General features: G+C 44.8%; 1 protein-coding gene across 1 annotated transcript in view; it reads right to left on the bottom strand.

Annotated features, from left to right (window-relative positions):
* Nucleotides 1-17,986, bottom strand: part of LOC135911242 (arylsulfatase B-like) — a 205,069-nt gene extending 187,083 nt beyond the window's left edge. Inside the window, exon 1 of the mRNA XM_065443432.2 lies at nucleotides 17,845-17,986. The gene's annotated coding sequence lies outside the window, so the exon portion shown is untranslated. The remainder of the gene's footprint in view (nucleotides 1-17,844) is intronic.
* Nucleotides 17,987-27,632: the final 9,646 nt, after the last annotated feature.

The raw sequence follows: 27,632 nt of genomic DNA, 5'->3' as shown, positions 1-27,632 counted from the left end.
TAAAGCACTTGTGACGTCAGTACTGCCGCCCTTGATCGCCACGGTACCGTGAGAAGCTGCTAAGCAGTTCACCTTTGTTTTCTTGTTTCCCTCGGCGGCAGGGCAGTGTGTTGACGGCAACGACGCAATAAAGCTGCACCATCATTGAATGGTGTATCGTATCTGTGGCCAAGCAAGCTTTAGGCAGGACACGTTCGCTGCTACATTGACATTTCAACTTTAAACAGCTTGATATCAGAAAAACGACGTGAACAAAAATCGGGAGTCGTCTGACCGCAACGAACATGATCACGGAACCTTTGATGACAATATCACAAAAGGCTGGAACTGGTCAGGACGACGATCTTTTTTCGCGTCATTTGCGCTTTCAGAGAGCGCTTGATTGCAAATATTTGTTGTTAGATCTTACCGGAGCTTGTTTATTAAACATACTGTGAGCGCAACACATGCCTGACTTTCAACTTCATGATCTCCACATATCATCACCCATTGTACATCTTCTTAATCAGTATATATCATCACCAGCAGTACAGCTTGATCCTCGTCGTAGGAACACGAGCTCGGCTGTAATAAAGGGGTTCCTTACAAGTGGTGGACGGTGCTTTTCGTTCCCCAAGACCTCTCGTACGCTGTCACTGGAGCTCCGCTCGGCTCGCTGCATAACACCACCGGCCATGCTCGCTTCATCGAATCGAGGCACGTCCGAGGCCGCTGCTCCACTGCAGCCTTCGCTTTCCGTCGTTACCATCAACAGCCGCCAGCACGACCCCCAAGTCTTCGCTGGTCTACGCTGGGATGACGTAGAGGATGGTAGAGCGGTCTACCGTCGAAGCTGCTAATAATTGCTCACGGAGCAGAACATTTAGTGTAGAAGAGGTACAGACACGGCTCTACTGTCACGTCACCCAATTGCACGCCGCGCAGTTGGCCACTCCTGCGAAATAGCAACATCATTTTGCGATGGCAGAGTCCAGTTGAGCGAAAGCGTGATTACAGAGATGAAGAGGTAATTAATTAATTACAGAGAGGGTTTACCGAACATGTAGTGGAAGCACGTTTCAGCACTTTTGGGAAAAGGGGCGGTGGACATAAGCAGAAAAAATAGAAGAGTCCCGGTGGCAGCGGGCGATCGTGAAACCGGTTGAATTCCAGTGTAGATGTGTGATGGGGCGAGCAAACGAGTGTAGTCGCCACCCGGCGTCCACCCTTTGCAATGGTATAGGCACACCCAGTTCATGGTAATAAACGCTTCCTGAATACCATTATTAGCAAATACTTTGTCATCGAACATACCGCGTTGCGTGTTTCTTAGCGGCCGTAACTGTAAACTGCAGCTCCAATGTCGGGACAACAACTTACAACTTAGAGAACAAGTCACACTTTTGGCTTTTCCCATTGTGGGAATATACTAGAAACATGGATTCTCTGAAACGCCATTCTAAACAGACAGTTTGGAAAAGTTATTCGCCTTCCACACGTTAAACTGTAGCAGCTCTTTAGTATATTATGGTGCGCGTCCCTTCAGGACTGAGCTTACTGTACGGGAACATCAACATAATAGGACGTTAGAAGAAAGGGTGCTATCTTGGGTCTCATGACGAAAAAAACTTGGAGGACGCTTAAGCTTCGACTTCAAGAGTGGAACGCGATAGCGTTATCGCACCCCGTTCACCCCGCCAACACATTCGCTCGGCATGCTCTTGAGTCACACAAAGAGGAAACATGCGCCTCAGCAAGCGGAACGAACTAAAGAACTCGCTGTCTCGGAGGGAGAAACGATCTACGCGAGCCAAACGTCGTGATCGGCATGGACAGCCGGGCCTCAACGCGCCATGAAGGTGGACGCGATCATGGGGCTGACGCCTCGATGGCATCGTCCTTCATCTCGCTTGGGAGCACCACACAGACACATGACTCCTCGCCAGCAGCACGGCACACATCGCTGGGGAAGCTTTCCCACAAGACGCGCTGCGGTACAGCGACCACGTCAGAGGCGTCCCGCATCGGACTGTGCACCCAGGAATCGCGCTGTGAGCGGAAAGAGGAGCCGCGTTGCCTAAACACTAGGGTTCGAGTGACGCACGCTGGAAGTTGGAAGGGGGGAGAGCGAGAAAACTTATTAAACGCAAGCATATTGGGACGTCGTCGCACCGGTCCCCGCACGGCCCCAATGCGTTCAAACGAGACGAAGCGGAGAAGCGGGATGGATGGATAAATGGATAGATGGATGTATGTTATGATCGTCCCCATTGGAACGGGGCGGTGGGATGTGCCACCAAGCTCTTGCTATTATACTGCCTAATGTCCTACCTAGGTTAAACAATGAAAAAAGAAAAAAAAACACTATGAACTACCACGCCCAAATTTTCTGATCCCCTATTGCGAACTGTGCTTATGTACGTCTCCGTCTTTTGTCGTTTCCCTACTTTTCTTCCACCAATCCTCCGATCGCCACTTACTAATGCCCCTTACGGGCATGTTTGCTTTACCACTGCTCCCGCTGAACCCAATGGCTTCAAGGAGGCCATTGGTGCCTCAATCGACCGCTGGGTAGACGTCTTCACATACTAATAAAACATGCTCCATCGTTTCCCTAGCTTTACCGCAGCAAGCACATGCTTCTTCTTCCTTCTTATATCTCGCTTTATAGGTGCGTGTTCTAAGGCATCCCGATCTCGCTTCGAAAAGTAATGAGCTTCCCTTTGAGTTATCATAAATGGTTTCTTTCCCGATTTCGTTTTTTCCTCTTAAGTAGTTACTCATGGCAGGTTTCTTTTCCATTGCCGCCACCCACGGGATTAATTCAGCTTCTCTGACTTTCCGCTTGACCTTCATTGTTGTTGAGTTGCCCACCCCACAGGCCGCATACTTGCTGGTAAGCTTCCTAGTTCTTTTCCTCCACTGTGAATCAATGTTTTTCCTGTACAGATACCTGAACACTCTCCCAGCCCGTTTACTTTCTTCCATATTCCTCAGCCGTTCTTCATACTCAATTTTACTGCGAGCTTCCCTCACTTCAAAACTAGTCCAGCCCATATCATCCTGCGCAGCTTCATATGAAGTCTTCCTGTGAGCGCCCAATGCGAGGCGACCCACAGACCTTTGGTCCCCGTCGAGTCCTGATTGTACCCCTGATTTAAAGCAAACAACCGCATTGCCAAAAGTAAGTCCTGGAACCATTACCCCTTTCCACATACCTCGGAGGACCTCGTACCTATTGTATCCCCATAGCACTCTGTGCTTCATTATGGCTGCATTTATCTTCCCCTTGACTGTTATGGTTTTTCCTGTGTTTCCATATATCCATTGCCTTCGTTTATCCATATACCAAGGTATTTATATAATGTTCCCCGAGTTATTTCTTAGCCCTGTATCGCCACTGTCTGTTCACTGTTTTCATTGAATACCGTAACAGGGACAGGCCGCCATTGCAATATGAACCTGGCAACGTTTAACGCTAGAACGTCATCTAGTGAGGCGAGTCTAGCAGTACTATTCGAGGAATTAGAGGGCAGTAAATGGGATATAATAGGGCTCAGTGAAGTTAGGAGGCCAAAAGAAGCATATACAGTGCTAAAAAGCGGGCACGTCCTGTGCTACCGGGGCTTAGCGGAGACACGAGATCTAGGAGTTGGATTTCCTGATTAATAAGAGTATAGCTGGTAACATACAGGAATTCTATGGCATTAACGAGAGGGTGGCAGGTCTTGTTGTGAAACTCAATAAGAGGTACAAAATGAAGGTTGTACAGGTCTACGCCCCTACATCCAGTCATGATGACCAGGAAGTCGAAAGCTTCTATGAAGACGTGAAATCGGCGATGGGTAGAGTGAAAACAAAATACACTATACTGATGGGCGACTTCAATGCCAAGGTAGGCAAGAAGAAGGCTGGAGACAAGGCAGTGGGGGAATATGGCATAGGCACTAGGAATAGCAGGGGAGAGTTATTAGTAGAGTTTGCGGAACAGAATAATATGCGGATAATGAATACCTTCTTCCGCAAGCGGGATAGCCCAAAGTAGACGTGGAGGAGCCCGAATGGCGAGACTAAAAATGAAATAGACTTCATACTCTGCGCTAACCCTGGCATCATACAAGATGTGGACGTGCTCGGCAAGGTGCGCTGCAGTGACCATAGGATGGTAAGAACTCGAATTAGCCTTGTGGAGGGAACGGAAGAAGCTGGTACATAAGAAGCGGATCAATGAGTTAGCGGTAAGAGGGAAAATAGAGGAGTTCCGGATCAAGCTACAGAACAGGTATTCGGCTTTAACTCAGGAAGAGGACCTTAGTGTTGAAACAATGAACGACAATCTTGTGGGCATCATTAAGGAGTGTGCAATGGAAGTCAGTGGTAACTCAACTCCGTTAGACAGGATACCAGTAAGCTATCGCAGGAGACGAAAGACCTGATCAAGAAACGCCAATGTATGAAAGCCTCTAACCCTAAAGTTAGAATAGAACTGGCAGAACTTTCCAAATTAATCAACAAGCGTAAGACAGCTGACATAAGGAACTATAATATGGATAGAATCGAACATGCTCTCAGGAACAGAGCAAGCCTAAAAGCAGTGAAGAAGCTAGGAATGGGCAAGAATCAGATGTATGCGTTAAGAGACAAAACCGGCAATGTCATTACTAATATGGGAAAGATAGTTCAAGTGGCTGAGGAGTTCTATAGAGATTTATACAGTACCAATGACAACCACGACGATAATGGTAGAGAGAATAGTCTAGAGGAATTTGACATTCTACAAGTAACGCCGGAAGAAGTAAAGAAAGCCTTGGCAGCTATACAAAGGGGGAAGGCAGCTGGGGAGGATCAGGTAACAGCAAACTTGTTGAAGGATGGTGGGCACATTGTTCTTAAAAACTGGCCAGCCTGTATACACAATGCCTAATGACCTCGATCATACCGGAATCTTAGAAGAACGCTAACATAATCCTAATCCATAAGATAGGGGACGCCATAGAAAAATTATAGACCGATCCGCTTACTGTCCCTTGCCTACAAAGTATTTACTAAGCTAATTGCAAATAGAATCAGGAGCACCTTAAACTTCTGTCAACCAAAGGACCAGGCAGGATTCCGTAAAGGCTACTCAACAATAGACCATATTCACACTATCAATCAGGTGATAGAGAAATGTGCGAAATATAACCAACCCATATATATAGCTTTCATTGATTACGAAAAAGCGTTTGATTCAGTCGAAACCTCAGCAGTCATGGAGGCATTAAGGAATCAGGAGGTAGACGAGCCATATGTAAAATACTGAAAGATATCTATAGCGGCTCCACAGCCACCGTAGTCCTCCATAAAGAAAGCAATGAAATCCCAATAAAGAAAGGCGTCAGGCAGGTAGATACGATCTCTCCAATGCTATTCACAGCGCGTTTACAGGAGGTATTCAGAGACCTGGAGTGGGAAGTATTGGGGATAAGAGTTCATGGAGAATACCTTAATAACTTGCGATTCGCTGATGATATCGCCTTGCTTAGTAACTGAGGAGACCAATTGCAATGCATGCTCACTGACCTGGAGAGGCAAAGCAGAAGGGTGGGTCTAAAAATTAATCTGCAGAAAATTAAAGTAATCTTTAACAGTCTCGGAAGAGAACAGCAGTTTACGATAGGTAGCAATGCACTGGAACTGGTAAGGGAATACATCTACTTAGGACAGGTAGTGACCGCGGATACGGATCATGAGACTAAAATAGTCAGAATAATAAGAATGGGCTGGGGCGCGTTTGGCAGGCATTCTTAGATAATGAACAGCGGGCTGCCATTATCCCTCAAGAGAAAAGTGTACTATAAAGCTGTGTCTTACCAGTACTCACGTACGGGGCAGAAACCTGGAGGCTTACGAAAGGGGTTCTACTTATATTGAGGACGACGCAACGAGCTATGGAAAGAAGAATGATGGGTGTAACGTTAAGGGATAAGAAAAGAGCAGACTGGGTGAGAGAACAAACGCGAGTAAATGACATCATAGTTGAAATCAAGAAAAAGAAATGGGCATGGGGAGGACATTTAATGAGGAGGGAAGATAACCGATGGTCATTAAGGGTTACGGAGTGGATTCCAAGGGAAGGGAAGCGTAGCAGGGGGCGGCAGAAAGTTGGGTTGGTGGATGAGGTTAAGAAGTTTGCAGGAACAACATGGCCACTGTTAGTACATGACAGGGGTTGTTGGAGAAGTATGGGAGAGGCCTTTGCCCTGCAGTGGGCGTAACCAGGCTGACGATGATGATGATGATGATGATGATGAATTACCGATATACACCGCAGTATAACTTTCTACGGCACGTTTCTAAGGCAACACCGCATTCACTAGACGCGCTTTTATGTGACTTTGAACCATCGAAGTCATGGCTGAGTGGTAGCGTCTCCATCTCACACTCCGGAGACCCTGATTTGATTCCCACCCAGCCCATCTTGCAAGTTGTTTTTATTTATGAATTACCTTCCGACATTTTTCGCTTACGGCCAACGCCGCCGACACCGACTTTTCTACGACACAAGCTCCTTAACGCTGTTGCGTTAAAGGGAAGCTGAAGAATTTTCCAGAAAACATGATTGGAGAGGTGAACGTAATTGTTTTCTACCCTCCGAATTTGAATATCGCGTCGAAATTGAGCGAAAGAAAGCGCAAACAGATTTTATTTCGACGAAAAGTGCAGCAGCAGACTCGGGCAGCTCTCGCCCCTCGTTTCTGCCTGTGATTTTCGGGCGCCTCGTAACGTCAACATTGATGTTCGTCCGCACCGGCCGCTGCCGCTACACATGCAGCACGGTGTAAGGTGGTTTAGCGCTGTGGTTTGGTGTGACGGTAATGGTAAATTTCGAGAGCTTGCGTTTCTAGCAGTACTTTCAACGCGGACGAAAGCGAAGTGTTAGCATCTCCTCGTGTTAAAAATGTTCTTTGGTGAGTATGTTTTTTGCAAAGCTGTGTTCAGCGATCCAGTGAGTTCGTTTCCGGGCAAGGAACTCTACTGTTATGTTCCTGCATGCCTCCTCGTGGAACTTAAGGAGGGATGCGATTGTCGTTATTTGTGCGCTGCCCCAAGCTTTCGGCAATCTATACAGACGGTTTACAAGCGGGAAAAGTTTTCCGGCTCATGTAGCACGTGTAGTGGCCTTCATCAGCGGGCCATCCGCACGCTACTGGTAACCGGAGCCGTAAAAGCGGCGAATTCTGTCGGCTACGTGAGACAGCCATTTTCTCTCTGTGCGCGAGGGGGAGCGCAGCGTCCTGGCGTGCGCCGGCTTTCAAACACATGAAAACTTTACACTTGCACTGCATTATGGTAGCTGCATGTTGGCTGTTCACAATACACGTGCGAATAGAAAATTAACGGCGGTTTGCGACCAAAGCTGCGTAAAGGGTGGGAGATGAACATGTACCTCCCGTTCAGCGTGCTATATACACGAAGGAGCTAGCAAAAAATGAAAATCCAGGTTTGGACGAGTTCGTGTATTCATAAGGTCTTCCAAGACAAGTTACCATCCATCCGCCCGCACCCGTCCCGCCTTTGTGTGTTCGTTGACCCTACCTTTTCCCGCTGCATTTAGAAAGCCCGCTAGCAGAAAGTCGTACTCTCACTCATTTACGCCTTATTGATAAACCCTGGTAGTAATCGTCGTCACGGAAGTGGTTAGAGCACAGCACTGTTGTTCTTGAGCGCTCGAAATTCTTACGATTCACAGTAGCCTCCCACTTAGCTGCAAGCTTCTTGTCTTGCGGGGAGTAGTGGAACATCGTCGCGGCCGCTGGTATTCATGCAATCGTAGGCTGCAGAGAACGCCGATATGATCGGTCCACCACTTCAGTTCATGCTGCGCATGTCAACTACCACTCCACATACACACAAACAAAGGAATGCAGGCTCGAGCGTGGCAGAATATGACGGCACGCACGCAGAAATAAGCGCGGTCAGACGCGGTCGCGGAGACTGCGAAGGAGCGGAACTCCATTGCTGATGTCACTACGCAGCGGTTTCCTGTCTCCGCTCTCATCGTCAGCGTCAGCAGCAGCGCACGGCGCTCGACTGGGGGCGGAGCTACAGTGCAAATTTAACCGGCGATTACGTCGTTCCTAAGTGAAAAATCCCGCCCAAAATTTTACGTTCATAGTTTATAACGTTCCCGCATTCGTATATTAGCGTCTTGTTGAATTCGACAGACTCTTCAGCTTCCCTTTGATATAGCCAAGACTACACAATGTACCAGCAACCATCCTGTCGTTTCTAGGCCGACGCGTCTAGTTAGAGCTATGGAGGCTGGAATCTCGACGCTCTGCTCCGGGAGCTTAGTATCAGCCGCTTGGATGGCAGACTGCGCTCGGAGGAAAATGTCCTGGAGACTTGTCCTAAACACTAATAGATGCTCAAGGCAAGAAAGACCAACAGCGCTTCTCAGAAACGACTGAACATTGCACACAGACTCTTGCGACCCTTAGTGGTCATTTCTCTTAAAGTGTTTCCACTCTGACAATCCCTTGGCCAGTCTTCTTATCTATTTTTTTCACTTATATTTCCCTCTTCTTTCCTGTAGTTAGTATCAGCGTGCAAAGAAGGAACTTCTACGAATATATTGCAAGTGGGCAGACATTTAAATATGCTGGATATTCTTGTTGAATTTCACTTTTATGCTGTCCGGTGAAACCTGAATAATCAACAATAATTTTTTTTTTCTCCTAAGACGTCCTGCTCATATCCAAGTTCCTCTATTTTGCAATCTGTTAGAGGAAAAAATTTGGTTAGTAATAATCAAATATTGTGTTAGAATAGTAAACCCAGGCGGCACAAATGTCAGTGGTTCAGTTACCCGTATTCACTCAATGAAAATGTAGCACGTCTTCAATGTCACGCAGAAGTGATGGTGAAGAACAAAGACAATACCCCAATTGTGAGTCGCGAATCTAACTCCATATTTCGCGCCACTTGTGGCTTCAAAAAGAAGTAACGCTCAAAGCACAACGATAGCGGCACGCACTGTGGCCCGTCGTCGGAATCTGATCTGTAGGTCAAGGAGTCGCATAGTCAGGCATAAGTCATCGTAAATTCCACCGCAGTCGCTGGCGCTCACGTTTGATCGGGAACCTACACAACTATTCGCTTTACGCGCTGTCTGAGTAAACAACACTCTGTCGCTATAAAAAATGTGAAGGCATTCTGGAAATTTCCTATACATGAAAGCACGTCTTGCCCCAAACAATAACTTTGTAACATGAGTCCCCAGGACTCATGGTCCCCAGGAAATGGTGCCCAGGAAAAAAGATTTATTATGGGTGTTTACGTGCCCCAGCAGCTGCGAAGCAATTGACCACGGCGGTGGTCAGACCTGTGATGCAGCAGAGGGTGCTAAGAATCTCTGGATCTGGACAGGCCGCCATTGGAATCTGAACCTGGCATCATTTAACGCTAGAAGGTTATCTAGTGAGGCGAGTCTAGCAGTGCTAGTGGAGGAATTATCAGACATTAAATAGGATATAATAGGGCTCAGTGAGGTTAGGAGGACAAATGAAGCATATAGAGTAATAAAAAGCGAGCACGTCCTGTGCTACCGCCGCTTAGCGGAGAGACGAGAACTAGGAGTTGGATTCCTGATTAATACGGATATTGCTGGTAATATACAGGAATTCTATGGCATTAACGAGAGGGTGCCAGGTCTTATTGTGAAACGTAATAAGAGGTAGAAATTGAAGGTCGTGCAGGTCTACGCGCCTACATCCAGTGATGATGACCAGCAAGTCGAAAGCTTCTATGAAGACGTGGAATCGGCGAAGGGTAAAGTTAACACAAAATACACTATACTGATGGGCGACTTCAATGCCAGGGTAGGCAAGAAGTAGGCTGGAGACAAGTCAGTGGGGCAATATGGCATAGGCTCTAGGAATAGCAGGGGAGAGTTCTTAGCAGAGTTTGCAGAACAGAATAATATGCGGAAATGAATACCTTCTTCCTCAAGCGGGATAACCGAAAGTGGACGTGGAGGAGCCCGAATGGCGAGACTAGAAATGAAATAGACTTCATACTATGTGCTAACCGTGGCATCATACAAGATGTGGACGTGCTCGGCAAGGTGCGCCGCAGTGTCCATAGGATGGTAAAATGTCGAATTAGCCTATACTTGATGAGGAAACGGAAGAAACTGGTACGTAAGAAGCTGATCAATGAGTTAGCGGTACGAGGAAAAATAGAGGAATTCCGGATCAAGCTACAGAACACCTCATCATCATCATCATCAGCCTAGTTACGCCCACTGCAGGGCAAAGGCCTCTCCCATACTTCTCCAACTACCCCGGTCATGTACTAATTGTGGCCATGTTGTCCCTGCAAACGTCTTAATGTCATCCGCCCATCTAATTTTCTGCCGCCCCCTGCTACGCTTCCCTTCCCTTGGAATCCAGTCCGTAACCCTTAATGACCATCGGTTATCTTCCCTCCTCATTACATGTCCGGCCCATGCCCATTTCTTTTTCTTGATTTCAACTAAGATGTCATTTACCCGCGTTTGTTGCCTCACCCAATCTGCTCTTTTCTTATCCCTTAACGTTACACCGATCATCTATTCGGCTTTAACTCAGGAAGAGGATTTTAGTGTTGAAGCAATGAACGACAATCTTATTGGCATCATTAAGCAGTTTGCAATAGAAGTCAATGGTTACTTCGTTAGGCAGGATACCGGTAAGCTATCGCAGGAGACGAAAGATCTGATTAAGCAACGCCAATGTTTGAAAGCCTGTAACCCTACAGCTAGAAGAGAACTGGCAGAACTTTCCAAATTAATCAACAAGCGTAAGACAGCTGACATAAGGAACTATAATATGGATAGAATCGAACATGCTCTCAGGAACAGAGGAAGCCTACAAGCAGTGAAGAAGAAGCTAGGAATAGGCAAGAATCAGATGTATGCGTTAAGAGACAAAGCCGGCAATATCATTACTAATATGGATGAGATAGTTCAAGTGGCTGAAGAGTTCTATAGAGATTTAAACAGTACCAGTGGCACCCACTACGATAATGGAGGAGAGAATAGTATAGAGGAATTTGAAGTCGCACAAGTAATGCCGGAAGAAGTAGAGAAAGCCTTGGGAGCTATGCAAAGGGGGAAGGCAGCCGGGGAATGGTGGGGCAGATTGTTCTAGAAAAGCTGGCCACCCTATATACGCAATGCCTCATGATCTCAATCGTACTGGAATCTTGGAATAACGCCAATGTAATCTTAATCCATAAGAAAGGGCACACCAAAGACTTCAAAAATTATATACCGATCAGTCTACAATGTATTTACTAAGGTAATCGCAAATAGAATGAGGAACACCTTAGACTTTTGTCAAACAAAGGACCATGCAGGATTTCGTAAAGGCTACTCAACAATAGACCATATTCACTCTACCAATAAGGTCATAGAGAAATGTGCGGAATAGAACCTGCCCTTATATATAGCTTTCATTGATTACGAGAAAGCGTTTGATTCATTCGAAACATCATCAGTCATGCAAACATTATGAAATCAGGGTGTAGACGAGCCGTATGTAAAAATAGTGAAATACATCTATAGTGGCTCCACAGCCACCGTAGTCATCCATAAAGAAAGCAATAAAATCCCAATAAAGAAGGGCGTCAGGCAGGGAGATACGATCTCTCCAATGCTATTCAAAACGTGTTTACAAGAGGTATTCAGACCCATTGGAGATAAGACGTAATGGGGAATACCTTAGTAACTTGCGATTTGCTGATGATGTTGCCTTGTATTGTATTTCTCTACACGTGCTCGCCGAACAGGGCATGGGCACTGCGTTCCTCAAGGGCATTGTTGGCGGTGAGAGAGGCGTTATCTGAGTGTCATGTTGTGTGATTCACTGTTCGCGTGGAGCAGGGCAAGTGTTCTTTTTTTCTCTTTCTTTCCATTTGTGCGGAACTGCGTCGAGTGTTTACTAATGCATAAGAGTGCGTGTGCCCACTCTCGTATGTTAGCTTTATGCAACGCTATGCGTCTCTCGATGCTCAGATCCGCGAACTCTTGCATTTGTCGTTTACGACGCGCGGGGGGAACGTCATGAGAAGTTGCAAATTTCAGGCAAACACATTTTTGATATATGTTCGCCATTTCGGTAAAGAGAGGAGCTTTACAAAAACAGCTTGCATTTTTTCTTCCCTCTCTCGAGAAATTTTGCTTATGTTGCAACGAGGAGTCATATTTTTCCCATTCACAGAAAATACAGTTGTTCAGAGATGCAGTTGTTAGGATTGAATGGGCCAAATCGAGTTTCTGGAATAATGATAAAGAGGCCGTGCCTAGAAATCCAAGCATGGTGTGAACATGTATGTACTGAAAGACAATATGTGATTTCGTTCATGTTATCAGAAATCCCAGCATCACTGTATGAATTGGAAGTGAACTATGTCCTTCACTGAAGCTTAATCGAGAGTTCAAGGAAACAATAGTTATCGACAAATAGGAAAGTCCATACTTTAGAGTACCAACTGTTTGTCTTTTACAGATGAAGCCTTGTGTCCTTCATGCACATCGTTCTCTTTCATCTTGCTTACTATGGGGGAGATGAAGTTTTACCGAATTGCACCTTAATTTATGAATTTTAAGACTTCGGCTCGAAATTGGTTTCTTATGCTTAGATTTTTGCCTTCTAGAGTAATCATCGAGATGAACCCTGGTCGTGGCAAAATGTCAACGGCAAAACTACCAGGTGACAGAAAGGTACGAAACCTTGAGCATGAGATCATAGAGGCAGACTGGGACAGTTTGGTATGATACTCTTTTTTCCGCTCCGAATCCCTGTTTTTTTAATGCCAGAGTTAAAATGGACGATGATGTAGCGAGGTTGCACTCCACAAATAATTTTATGCTAGAGAACTTACACTGTGTTAACTTCCTCTCCCACAACTGAAGCATCCTGCAATTGTTCAGCGTGGACTTCGCCAATATTCCTAATATAGTCTCAATTGCCCTTTTGCTTTATCACTGCCAGTAAACAGTTTTGTGCAATGAACTATTTATATTGTATCTCGTCACTTATTCAGCATAGATTATGCCAACAGCAATTTTGCTGGCAGCGCCGCGCTCGTTACTATTGCGGAATAAAGTGCATGTTCATGCTTTCATTGCGGCTGGTACATAGGTCATTGCATGCCAAGGTTGCTGTCCACTTTCCTTCTTGTGTATATCGTCTGGTCTTAAATTGTCAAATTATTTCCACGAACGATCAATAATTTAGGGCTTTATTGTACCGTATGGTTCCGGTGATTAGCAGACACGCTAGTTGCTGGTCTTATTGTATGCGCGGCATTAGTTTGCCAATCAATACTTATGCTTTGTGCACTACAGCCAAACGATTCACAAATAAGCTTGTTAATTATTATTTCCACCGAGTTACTAGTTTATTAGTTTAAGCTGCCTCCCGGCTGCTTCAGCTGCCTTGTCTTCCAATAAATTACTATTACCGGCTAATATGCTGTTATGTGGGCGTGAGCTCTTGCTCCGTTTTTATTGCCAGCCATTCTTTTCAAGATGTTGCTAACTGTCTTGGCGTCCATCAAAACGTCTAACTTTTAAACTTCAATGCAACGAGTCAAGCAGAAAGGCGTTGTAGCAAACGTAATATACCTGCTAACATTGAACAATAATTCTTTTTTTAATCCGTCAACATGACAAGGATGGTAGGGGAGGAGGGGGTTAGATAAAAGCGAAAGGAAGCATCTTGTCGGCTCCCAATATTTACGCTATCCGGAAAGCTTACAAGTCAAAGCATCCAAAACTTCAATTTGTACCACGGAAAACGTCACAGAACATTTTCTATCAGAATTTTTCCCATTTTATCACAAGTCACGATCGTGTTTGTGTATTGTTATGTTAGAAACAGTGAGAGGTGAAGGCGATAAGCATTGTGTACTGGTTTTAGTGGGAAGCAGGCAAGAGCGCAAATAGCCGAAAAAAAAAGAATCTTGTTTATCAAGTTAGTGTTCAGGCGAATCATGCCTGCGGAACTGTCTAATTATTTCCAATAACCGCTAAGTGCTGTCGTAGTTTTCTGTCCAACTGCTCGGGCGATGCACAAGTCAAGGCAAGTTATTTTTAGCCAAGCCAAGCTTTCGAATGCGAAACGAGTTTCATTACCGTGAACTGTACTTTTACACATGGTGTAAAAGTCAGCGTATTGTCGTCTGGAAGCACGTCGTCTCTTGAAAATATGCGCGAGCTGAAGCGAGGAACTCGTGATCCAATGCGCAATCAGAACTTACGTTCAGAGGAACTAGTACGTGAAAAAGCGTAATGTGTGCTGCCATATGAAAGCCACCACGGTTCCGCTGTTCTACTCGTAGCCGCATAAAGAGCTCTGATTGTAAGCGTGAACTGTCATGAATTGTAATACGTGAGAAATGAAGCACAAACGCCTATTCAATAAATAATGAGATTTTGAACAACATGCATGCCCTACTCATGCTTATTAAAGCCTACTTATAAAAGCCTACTCATGTACAGGAATATGCGACCACATTGTAATAATTCAGCCATAGTAACCCCGTTGTGCTCCCACGTATTACGTTATACCGTTTTGCACAACTTTCTATGACGATTTGTAGTTACCATTCCTACTTTAACATCGGAGGGCATGTTTGGTTATATCGTTGTATACTTTGGTGTTTTCATTTCCACCAGAATATCGACACTTTTCCGGAAATTGTGGGTACCTTTAATGTTTGCGCGTAGCACACACCTTCTTATGGGATCATTCGTTAACAAACATTCATCTTTAGACCGACAATCAATACATTTTTGAAATGACAGTTACTTTTCCGGTGGCTGTTGTTAGCAAATTCACATTATGCGGTAACTTCTCGGAATAAGCTTGCTCGGAGCAAGTATACCGGAAGCTTAAGGCGACTAGCGCTGTCACAAAATAGGAAGAGAGAAAGCTACAGTCACTCTTCGTGTGTACTTCTTTTGCTCTACGGCACTGTCCCTATCATAAGCACCTTTAAAACAATTAGCGAACCGGTCCTATTTTTTGTAAACGTGAGGCAATATTTGCAAAATCTTAAGCCAAGCTCAAGTTCGTAAGCCTTATGACAAATTCGGGAAAGTTGCCTCGTGTGGTAATAAAGAAGACTTCTGGAGTCAACGGTATGCTCCAATAGCCATGATTAAGCCTTTAACGCGAGTTGTTGCGAACTCGCGACATACCGAGCAAGTGCAGCCTATGCCCTCGCCAATAGAATGGAAGCGCCGTGTAGGATGGTGGAAAGTTAGGTGGGATGACGAAATTAGGAAATTTGCAGACGCAAGCTTGAATTAGCTAGCGCAAAACGGGTGTATTTGGAGACCGCTGGGACAAGCCTTCGTCCTGCAGTAGACGTAAATACAGGCACGATGATGATGATGGTGGTGGTTACGATGGTGCCATGGCAGTATGTTTTCTGGCTTAATTGCCGGCTGTGAAGCATCTGCGAAGACCAGTTGTTTCTAGCGCCGCCATGCGGTGTCATCTAGAAGCAACACCGGGACGCTCGCAACTATTTTCTGGAGTCGCGATGGGTGAAGGTTTCAAGCGTGCAACGTCAACTACTTCCTACAGTTGTTGTGAACACAAAGAAGGCCAGTTTATGCTTCCAAAATTTTCTTCCCATTATGTAAATCCGAGATTACGACGGGTATGTGGTGAGCTTGAGAATACAGTTTGTTTCCAATGCCGCTTTGGCTACGGTGTGCCGCCAATTCGCGACATTCATCATTTGGGGCACTCAATGGCTGTAGCTGATACAGAGGAATTTCGAAGGAAGGAGCGGGAGCGCACGTTCCTGGTGCCTGCAGCCTGCGTAAGCACTGGCAACGCCAGACTGCCCAGTCATGAATAGCTCGCGCCAGCCGTGCAAGCGACCAACGTGCAAAAGTTCTTGTGTGTGCGCAAATTGCAAAGTGCAAATAGAAGTGTCAACTGTTCTCAATATTTTCAGCAGCCATACGCTATTAGAAGAAGTCGTTTCGGGCATTCATAATATATGTGATCATCTTTAGTGCAAAATAAACAGTCTTGCGCTTTTAAGTCGGGAACCGCCTCAGGCTGCCTCTTTCTTTTTTCTTGATATATGTGTGCAACAGTTTTTACGCCTAAGTGTTGGATGTCAAAATTTCGCGACATACCACGGAGTTCTTAGAAAATTCAGTCCTCGCACAAAATATTGCTCGTATTCGATTACGAGGGATAAATGTAGCTAAATCAAGAAATTACAGTAAAACTACCGAACTTCTTGTATATATGACGGCATCGTATTATGGTGCTACGGAAATAAATTACAAAAGCAAACAAACGGCGGTCTGTAATTATGATGCCATGAGATCAAAACAGACGTCAGTAATGTTTACATAATGTCACTGTAAACGCTACAGCGATGCTTCTGTGGTGGCGTCGAATCAAATTACACACGTCTATATTTTTTACAAGTAGCATCTGTAAACATCACAGCGTGTCATTCCACTACTGTATAATGAGCTCGCGGACATCTGTGTGTTTATTCTTTTTTCAGAAAATAGTTGGGAGTCGTTACGGCCGGGAAAGGCATAGTAAAAACAATGGCGTATATTTCGACAGTGTAGGCGAGACAATAGCCATGAAGAAGTAATCTATTTGGGCACATAGCCAGAAGGCATTTCGTGTGCTCGGTGAGAGAGCAGCAGCCAGCACATATACAGGACTCTAAGCGAGGAGAAAACTCTTCATCATCAACAACCTATCTTTACTTCCACTGCAAGACGAAGGCCTTTCCCAGCGGTCACCAATTACTCCTGCCTTGCGCTAGTTGATTCCAACTTGCGCCTGCGAATTTCCTATTTTCATCATCCCACCTGATTTCCTGCCGTTTTCGACTGCGCTTCCCTTCTTTTCTCACCCATTCAGTGACTCCAATGCTCCACAGCTTACCTATAATACTCTACGCATTACTTGACTTGCCCATTTCAATTTATTTTTTCTTTTAATGTCGACTAAAATATCGTCTATCTCCGTTTGCTCTCCGATCCACACCGCTCTCTTCCTGTCTCTTAAGATTACGCCTAACATTTTTCGGTCCATCGCTCTTTGCGCGGTTCTCAACTTGTTCTCGAGGTTTTTTTTTTGTTAACCTCGAAGTTTCTGCCCCATATATTTCCATCAGTAGAATGCAATGATTCCACACCTTTAGTTTCAACGACAGCGGTAAGCTAACTGTCCGGATTTGGTAATGCCTGTCGTATTCACTACAACCCATTTTGATTCTACTGTAAATTTACTTACCATGATCACGGTACACTTTTAAGTTACATTCAGACGGACAATCCAGTAAGTAGGTGAAGTTCCCAAAGAATGTTATAGTCGCATTTAGAACAAAAAGTTTACGCACAAAGATGTAGGAAGGTGACAAAAAGTAACTAAAGAAATCTACGAGTATAACAAACAGGCTGTTCCAACCAATGAGAATCATTGGGCAGCGCATTCCAATCAATGTGTTTGCTTGCGAAAAGAATAGTGCTGGGAAGCAGTGCGCTATATGCGAATTTTGAAATATTCCTTCCACTTCAAAACAACAAGGATGTATTTTACTGAATATGTCTTCCAGACGAGTGAACTCACAGTTGATATTTTTAAAGGTATAATAACGACCCTTCTTCCTATTTATCAGTGAAGACATATTTGTTCTAGTTAGAGTGCGCAGCAGATGACAGTGCTTGTGTCTTACTTCATTCCTTTTTTAACTTTCGCACTGTTTACCTACAATGGATCACATCCAGCTCACCCAAGTCTCAATTCAGTGGCAACGATAGGCCTCGGGACACCCACTAACCTTGTAAAAAATGTCGGCCGGTTCCGCGAGGTGCGGCAGGTCTCCGCCTTGCAAGGGTTTTCAAAATTCAACACACGGACCACTCGTTGGAAAGTTGGCTTTACGGTGTACGCCACAACCTTTACCGCATGTGCGGTGACTACTTTATGTACGCACCGATACACTGGATCAAAAAAGCTTTCTCGCATTATCCCGTCTCCATTAAAGAAATGAAAAAGAAACACCATAAATAGAGATAGGAAGAAGCGCCGCTACTATTATCGCCCTTTCTGGCAGAAATGCATAAATCCGTTGCTTCCCAGCTTTTTATACTGCCTTTCTGTCAGGCCATAAATTATCTTTTGTGTGGACACTTGCGGCGGGCTTTGATGTCACGACAACCCTGTCATATCAAGGTTTGTAGAGCGGCCCTCAGCTTTCATCACTGACTGACACTGCGCGCTGGACTGGTTGGACACGACATCGTCATCAAAAAGAAAAAAAGGGGAGAAAACGTTCTAGACAGGCATTATCTAACAGCGATCTTCCTATATTGAACAAATGTCAACAGCTTCGCGTACGCTTGATTTACTACTTTTGCAAATGCTATGCCATACACGCACACAAAAAAAAGAGAATCCTCTAGAATGTGCATCTATACGTGGTAATAGGCAAGAGAGAGAGCCGAGGAGAAGTCGCTGAGGTTACTTTGTAGTTATGGCGTTGGGCTGCTAAGGTCGCGCGTTCGTCTCCGGGCTGCGGCAGGCCCATTTCGATGGGGCGAAATACAAAAAACACTGGTATATCGCACAGTCAAAGAAACCCAGGTGGTTGAACTTATTATGGAGTCGCCCAATATGGCGTGCCTTATAAATCACAGTTAGGTCGTGCTTCTGGTGAATAATTATTTATTTATTATATTATATTATCTGCAAGCTTGGAGGACGCCTGACACCGACAAAAAATGCCGAGAGCGAGTTGGGCTATACTAATCGAGGTACAGCCAGGTTAGGAAGACCTACTCAGCTTCAACAAAGACACTCCCTAACCAGAACAGCAATTGGCCTCCCTGGGGCAGTGTTCGGTTACTCCCTCCCTCATGATTCATACAATTAACCCACGACCCTCAGTCCACAGCACCTGACCAAGGCGGCAATCATATATGTGACGCAGCAGAGGGAGCTAAGAATCTCTGGACTCGGACAGGCCACCAATGGAAACTGACCCTTGCAACTTTAAACACCGGAACTATTTCAAGTAAGACTAGCTTAGCAGGACTCTTTGAGGAACTATACATTCTTTGGGATATCATTGGCCTTGGTAAGATTACAACTGGTGAGGCTGATACAATGCTCACTAACGGCCATGTCCTCTGCGATAGAGGTCTCCCAGATAAGAAGCAATACGAGGTAGGATCCGTAATCCATAGCGACATAGTGGGCAACATTAACGAATTCTACAGCATTAATTAATGAATGTGTGGTTTTCATTGGCGCAAGGGCCAGGTTAGGTATGAGTTCTATGAAGTTGATATGGCGTGACTATAAAGGGCCCTTAAAATAGTCGCTCTAGAGCGCGTAAAATCTATCTGTAATAAGATTATGTCAATGACAAATGACGTGTTCTATGAACATTGAAATCCATCGTGAAACAATGATGCAAACTAGAAAATATATGACATGGGAAAATTACCTGGAGAACTGATGCCTCACCAGAGCCGTTGAAACACAAGGGCCTAGAGGCATGTGCTATACGAAAGAGCTATTACAGCGGCATCCTCTGAAGAGAGGAGACGCTAGAGAACGTGTGGAGCTAACAACATGCAACACATCTTTCAGAAAACCTAGGACTGCGTTGGTGTCAAATAGCGGTTCTGGGCCGAGTAACATTACAGAATGAAGGGGGATGTGCTGCCGGTATGCTAGGGGAAAATGTTTCTTTCTCTCAGATTCGGCTGCCCGACACTCCAGGAGGACGTGGAGGGCGGTCAGCCTCTCCCCGCATCTACCACAGGTTGGAGGATCATTTCCAGTGAGTAAAAAGTTAGGCGTGGCAAATGTGCGTCCTATTCTGAGACGACAGAATAGGACATCTGTTCGCCGTGATTTTGTTGCGGAGGGCCAAGAACCTAACTGTGGCTTTATCACATGCAGTTTGTTGTTTATTTCTGCGTACCACATGCGTTGCCCAGTGGTTTCGTAGTTTCCTCCGTAAGAAGGGCTTCAGATCTGTGACAGGGACTGCAGCAGTGGGATTAACAGAAAGCGATGCAATTGACGTGGCCATCTGGTCCGCCATGATGACATGTTGGTTACATATATACGCTTTACACAGAACGGAATAGAGTTCATTAATTACTGGATTTTTTTACTTACAGAAGGACATCAAGGCCTTCACAACACTTAGGGAGTCCGTATATATAACTGATTTTTGGAGTTTTGATTTCCTGATATGCTTCACAGCCGACAATAGTGCGTAGGCCTCAGCCGTAAAGATACTAGTTTCCGGAAGCAATACATCGGATTCCGAGAAGGATGGGCCGACGGCTGCATAGGACACCCCGTCGTGTGACTTTGATGTGTCTGTGTAGAACTCCGTGCAGGAGCGCTTGAACTGGAGTTCCAAGAAATACATTGCGATTTCAATCTTTGGAGCGTGCTTTGTAATTTGCAGGAAAGATATATCGCATTGTATCAGCTGCCACTCCAAAGGAGGTAGCAGCTTGGCTGGATGCATTAAGCGAAGCTCGAGGAGTGGGACATGCATTTCATCACTAAGCTCCCTCACACGCAGCGAAAAAGCCTGTCTTACAGAGGGACGACTACGAAAGAGTGTAGCATATGTCATATCGTTAACGGTATTAAAACACGGGTGTTAAGGATTAGAGTGAACTTTCAGAAAATATGCTTGGCTGATATATGTTCTCTGCAGATGAAGTGACCACTCATTTGATTCTACATATAAACTTTGTATGGGACTCGTTCTGAAAGCGCCAATGGCCAGTCGGATTCCTAGATGGCGGACTGGGTCTAGCATCTTTAGCGCGCTCAAGGTGGCAGAGTGATAAATCACCGCACTATAGTCCAATCGGGATCGAATGAGGCTGTTGTAAAGATTCATTAAACAATTCCTGTAGCTGCCCCATGTTGTGCGGGATAAAACTTTACGGAAGTTCATTGTTTTTAAGCATTTGACCTTGAGATACTTTATGTGTGGAATAAAAGTTAGTTTAGAATCAAGTATGATGCCCAATAACTTGTGTTCTTTGTTCACAGGTATTCGCTGACCATACATTTCGATACTGGGATCTGCAATGAGCCCTTTGTTTCTCATGAAAAGCACGCAAGAACTGTTGTTGGGGTTCACTTTAAATCCGTTTTCGTCTGCCCATCTGGACACTTTGTTCAAGCCCTCTTGTACTTTCCTCTCACATACTGCAAGGTTGCAGAATTTGAAACCTATCTGTATGCCGTTTATATAAACAGAATAAAAAATGGCTGGCGGTAATGAAGCACGAAGGGTGTTCATTTTCACAATAAAGAGCGTGCAGCTAAGCACACCTCCTTGAGGCACAACAGTTTCTTGTATAAAAGTTCGCGACAATACGATTTTAACGCGGAAGGTACGTTTGGACAAATAGCTTTCTAGTATATTTACCATATTTCCACGAATGCCCATTTCCGATAACTCTCGCAAGATTCCGTATCGCCACATTGTGTCATACACCTTTTCCATATCGAGAAATATCGACAAGAAGAACTGTTTGTGTATAAATGCACCCGGATATTTCCTTCAATACGTAAAAGGTGATCAGTTGTGGAGCGCCCTTCTCTAAAGCCACACTGATAGGGATCAAGCATTTTGCTCAGTTCAAGGACATGAATGAGTCGCCGATTAACAATTTTTTCAAATACCTTGCAAAGGCCACTTGTGAAGCCTATCAGGCGGTAACTTGCAACTGAGGAAGGATCTTTCCCTTGTTTCAAAACAGGGACCACAATGGCTTCTTTCCATGCAGTTGGAAGGTACCCAAATGGTGTTGAAAATTTCTAGTAGTGTATCTTGGGTGCCATTGGGTAAGTTTTTGATAATTTCATACATGATTCTGTAATATACCGGTGCAGAGCTCTTGCATGCGCTCAAGGCAGCTCTCAACTCGGCAATACTAAAAGGACAGTTGTACCATTCATTCTGTCGACATTTTTGGATGAGTGGCTCGCATTCTTCTATTTTTTATATTTCAGAAAGGATTGCGAATAATGGTTTGAGCTTGACGCGCTCTCAAAGTGCTCCCCATGTGAGTCTGCCTGATCTTGTAGTATATCACCCTGTGTATTTACCAAACGGAGTGATTTCATCTATATAGGACTGAAATTCATGTTTGTTTATATTGTAATGTGGGGGTATGTAAAGCGAGCTAATGGTGATGAGTTTGTTTATGAGAACAGCTCGAACCGCCACTGCTTCAAGAGGCGTTTGTAGCTGTAAAGGTTGACACGCTATACTTTTATGAGTGACAATGGCAACACCACCTGATGATGCGACGGCATCATCGCGATCTTTGCGAAACGTAACATACTTTCGGAGAAAGCTTGTGTGTTTGGATTATAAGTGTGTTTCCTGTAAACACAGCTCTTCTGGATTGTGTTTGTGGATGAGTTCTTGCACATCATCAAGGTTTCTAAGAAGACCTCTGACGTTCCATTGAATGATTTGTGTATCCATATTTAAAGTAAATTGGTGCGGTGTATACAGAAACAGAAGTGATGCCTTAGATTACAGAGCTCTTTCCAGGCCCTGTAACGGGTATTTTGCCCTTTTTGGAGCGTTTGAGGGAACCTCGCCGCCCCTCAGGTGCTTGGTGCGCCGTGGCGATAGGTGTAGTGTCCATTGCCTCTTGTGAGGCGCCGGACACGCGCTCTTGCGAGCGACAAGTTTCCAGAGAGCCTCGCCTCGGAGTGCAAGGCCCCTGCGCCCACCAGCCCGGATGCCGATGGAGCAGCCCGTGTGATTGGGTTACGCCGGCTGTTGCCCGCGCTGGAAGGGGCCTCGGAGGTTGAGGCAGCCTCGGCTGCGCCCATCTTCGGGGTTGATGGTCCCTTCTTCTGGGTTGACGGAGCAGCGCTAGCTGCAACCGCCGCGTGGGCAGGTGGGGTAACTGCCCCCTAACTGCTTGTGAGTCGGCCAGCTGCCAGAAGCTGTTCTGTCGCTGCCCCCTGACGCGTCACATCGGCAAAGGTTTTCTTGGGCGGGGATGGAACCACCTGCGTGCCTCCTTGAATGATATATTCTCTTTTACTTTGATCGTTACAATTTCTTTTTCTTTTTTCCAGGATGGGCACGACCGCGAGTACGCGGCGTGCTCCCCATCACAGTTTACGCAGTGGAGAGCGATCTCACAAACTTCAGTGGTGTTTTCGTGGGCACTGCACTTCTCTCATGCTTGGCGGCCCCGGCAGCTCTGTGAACTGTGGCCGAAACACTGGCATTTGAAACATCGGAGGGGATTCGGCACGTACGGCCTAACACGGAGCTTAATGTACCCAGCCTCGATTGACTCGGGCAGGACACTCGAACCAAAGGTGATTATTAGGTGCTTCGTCTGAATCGTTTTACCATCTCGTCTCATCTTAATTCTTCTGACATTGATCACATTTTGCTCACTGAAGCCCTCCAGGAGTTCCACTTCAGTCAGCTCAAGCAAATCCTCATCCGACACAACACCTCGGGTGGTGTTAATTGTACGGTGCGGGGTTACTGTTATGCTGGCCTCCCCAAATGACGCTTGTTTTGGTGGTTCGTCATGTTGCTTCTGATCGTGGAGCTCCAAGAGGAGGTCACCGCTTGCCATCATCGACGCCCTGTAACCTGGACCAAAAACATCAATCAAGGACTTTGAAACAAGGAATGGTGAAATGGTTCGCACTGGTTTGTCTGACTTTTCAGGGTGAATAACATGAAAGCGGGGGAGTTTCTGCATTTGGCGTTCGAAAAACTGGAATTAATCTTCGGTGCGCCCTCGTTCCTGAGGGCGATTAGGAAGTGGGGGGAAAGAAGTTTCTATGAAAATATTTAAAAATTCGGCAACAGCGCCGACCGCCCACTACGGAGCCCAACTGGGGGACACGGCAGAGTTTGCGTACAAGTCTGCACGACGCCAGTCATACGCCATCACTATAACCAAATATGGTGTACCCAAGGCAGGATAGCCACACAAGGTTAACCCTTGCCGCCAAGGAGAAAGGAAGTTAAAGGAAGAGAGAAGACAGGAAAGGTCACAAGTGAGAGATAAAGACGTAGATTTTAGGATAGAGAGACAGGAAAAGGTGACTTCCAGAATGACCCCCAGGTGGGTCATTCTGGAAGTGCCGTCTGTGTGAAGCAGAGGCCAAAGGGGTGTGTTGCCTCCGCCGAGGGGCCTTAAAGGTCCAAACACCCTGCATCGGCTCAACCTCCAGGATCCCCCTTTCCCCAGACACGGCTAAGCCGCACACGGCTACACGTGGGAGGGGCCAACCCTCGTGTGCTCGGGTACGTGGTGTCGCAACACACCAAACGCCTGCTCACGCAGGCGCCTCTGCGGGGAATTCTACAGCAATAATGAGAGGGTAGCAGTAGTCGTAAGAAAACTTAATAATTGGTATAGATTAAGGTAGTACAAGCCTACGCTCCAGCATCCATTCACGATGATGACGAAGTAGATCAGTTTTATGAAGATGTTGAATTAGCGGTGAGAAAAGTGCAAACTCAGTATACTGTAGCAATGGGTGACTTCAATGCAAAAGTGGGGAAAAAGCAGGCTGGTTAACAAGCAGTTGGCAAATACGGCGTCGATTCTAGAAACACTAGAGGAGAGATGCTGGTAGAATTCGCAAAAAGAAATACGCTGCGAATAATGAACACCTTTTCAGGAAGCGTAGCAACAGAAAGTGGACCTGGAAAAGCCCTAATGTTCAAACAAGAAATTAAATTCATTTCATACGTTCTGCTGATCCCACCATAATGCAGGACGTAGAAGTGTTAGGGTAAAGTGCAGGGATCAGAGGTTAGTGAGGGTTAGGATTCACTTCAATTTGAAAAGAGAAAGAGTAAAATTGCTCAAGAAGAAAAGGGCCAACCTAGAGGCAGTAAGCGTAAAAGCAGACAAATTCAGGCTGGCACTTGCAAACAAACATGTAGCCTCACAACAGAGAGATGGAGATGACATAGAGGTTATGAATGAAACCGTAACTAGGCTAGCTTCAGAGGCAGCAATTGGAGTGGGACGTAAGGCCCCAAGGCAACCAGTAAATAAGCTCTCCGAAGTAACAAAGGACCTAATAAAGAAACGACAAAGAATGAAAGTGTCCAACTGAAAAGATCATATAGAATTCGCGGAGCTGTCAAAACTAATCAACAAAGAAAAAATACGGGATATTCGAAGTTATAACGTGATAAACCCTGACGAAGCCGTAAAAGATAGGCGCAGTCTGAAATCAGTGAGAAGGAAACTTGGCATAGGACAAACCAATATGTATGCACTGAAAGATAAGGAGGGTAACATCGTCAGCAATCTTGAAGGTATAGTAAAAGCAGCGGAAGAATACTATAATGACCTGCACAGTACCCAGAGAAGTCACAGTACCTCCATTGAAAGCAGCAATCAACAGGATACATAAACTCCTCCTATAACTAGCGATGAGGCCAGAAGGGCCTTGCAAGACGTGACACGGGGAAAAGCAGCAGGACAAGATGAATGAATGAATGAATGAATGAATGAATGAATGAATGAATGAATGAATGAATGAATGAATGAATGAATGAATGAATGAATGAATGAATGAATTATAGTTTATTTTGACAGAAAAAAATACAGAGAATCTCTGTCAAAGAGGCTGACAAAAAGGCACGAATGCCTGACTAACTGTCAGTCCCCTTCCCCGACCCGTTCCCAGTTCACAAAACACTCAAGCACACAGGGCAAGCATGGTACACAAAGTGGATACATACACAAAAAAATGAAAAGTACATGAAATATGTAACAGAAATACTGGATGCGATTTCTGTACAAAATAATGAACAGTCATACCTGAAGCGACAGCAAATACATGTTAACTTTTTTTTAAGGTGCTTAGGGACGGTGATTCATTTATTATAGTGAGTAAGCCAGGGTGATGATTAAGAAAATCTGCAACTATGAATGCCTGCTTTTGCATGCCGTAATTGGTACGGATCTTGCCTTTGTTGTAAGTTAATTGCCTTGTGTTGTATTTGTGTTCATTCGGGAGGTATGCTTTAAAAAAGGCGCTTTCATTGAGTCTTACGTCTTTAAATATTGCAATGGCTGTTTTTTGTTAATAAGGCTTTCTAATGTTAAAATGCAATTCTTCTTGAAAAGCGGAGTGGAGTGGCTTCTATAGGGCGCATTCTGAATTACCCGAATCATGCGTTTCTGCAAAGTTAGTAAACTATGGATGCTGGCTTTCGTCGTGGTACACCAGACAGATAAACAATATTGGAGGCGCGAATGCACTAGGCTATAGTATAATTGTTTTTTCATCTAGAAGATAATAGACGCTTTAATTTAATAATAACACCGATGGATCTTGAAATGCTGGTTTTAATGTTGCCGACATGACTGGACCAGTTTAAGTTTCCTTCAAACGTAACACCAAGGAACCTCTGGGACTCAGTACGTATAATGACTTCATCACGGAACTTTAATACTAAGCTATTATCAATACCCTTGTTACGAGGCCGAAAAATAATGTATTTTGTCTTTTTAGTCTTTAATTCCAATTTATTTGCTCTAAGCCAGTCTGAAAGATTACTGAGCCAAATATTTGCTTCTTGCTGGAGAGTAAGCAAGTTTCGACCAGAAAAGAAGATATTAGTGTCATCCGCATACATGATTATGTCAGGTGTTGGAGGCACGTTTGTGATGTCATTAATGTATAATAAGAAAAGAAGTGGCCCTAGCTAGGATGGACCCCTGCGGAACAACGTATTTGATTTCACCCATTGCTGATTTGGAATGACAAATGTATGTGTACTGTAGTCGGTTCGTTAAATAATTTTTAATTAGGTTAAGAGCAGTTCCCCTAATGCCATACTCATTTAACTTCTGTAACAAGATATCGTCATTAATGGAATCGAATGCCTTTTTAAAGTCAATAAATATTCCTATTGTGTACAGTTTGTCCACAAAGTTACTTATTATTTTTTCTTTGATCTTGAGCAATGCCATTTCAGCACATTGGTGTTTTTGGAAACCGTATTGCTTTTCTGTTATATTATTTTGAGTACAAAAATTTAAAATTATTTCGTTAATGACCTGCTCTACTATTTTGGAAAAGATTGGGAGAAATGAAATCGGTCTGTAGTTGTTCACGTCATTCCTGTTTCCCCCTTTAAAAACTACCAATACCCGCGCAATCTTTAATTCATCGGGGAATGCGCCAGTGCACGAAATTAAATTGGATATGTGTGACATTACTTTACAAACATTCAGCGCCGCAGCTTTTATTGGTTCTGCCTTTATGCCATCCACACCACATGCTGTGGAATTCCTTAACTTTATAAATAAGCTACTTATTTCAGCCTCAACTGTTGGTGCAAAATATAGCGATCTGGTCATACTACATGGAATATAAGACCTGTAACTTGGGCCATCAGCATAAAACGCATCAGACGCACCACTCTGTAAGAAATGCTGATTAAACTTATCGGCCAGTGCAGTCCCTGTGAAAGATACGCCTTTTTTCCGTAACTTCAAAAACAGGATTACGGTCACTGTTCGGAAGCAGATCATTCAATGTTTTCCAAACTTT

Source organism: Dermacentor albipictus, chromosome 9, assembly GCF_038994185.2.
Source record: "Dermacentor albipictus isolate Rhodes 1998 colony chromosome 9, USDA_Dalb.pri_finalv2, whole genome shotgun sequence".
Lineage (NCBI taxonomy): Eukaryota > Metazoa > Arthropoda > Arachnida > Ixodida > Ixodidae > Dermacentor > Dermacentor albipictus.
Note: the sequence above shows the minus strand (reverse complement) of the source record. Positions and strands in the feature narration are given on the sequence as shown.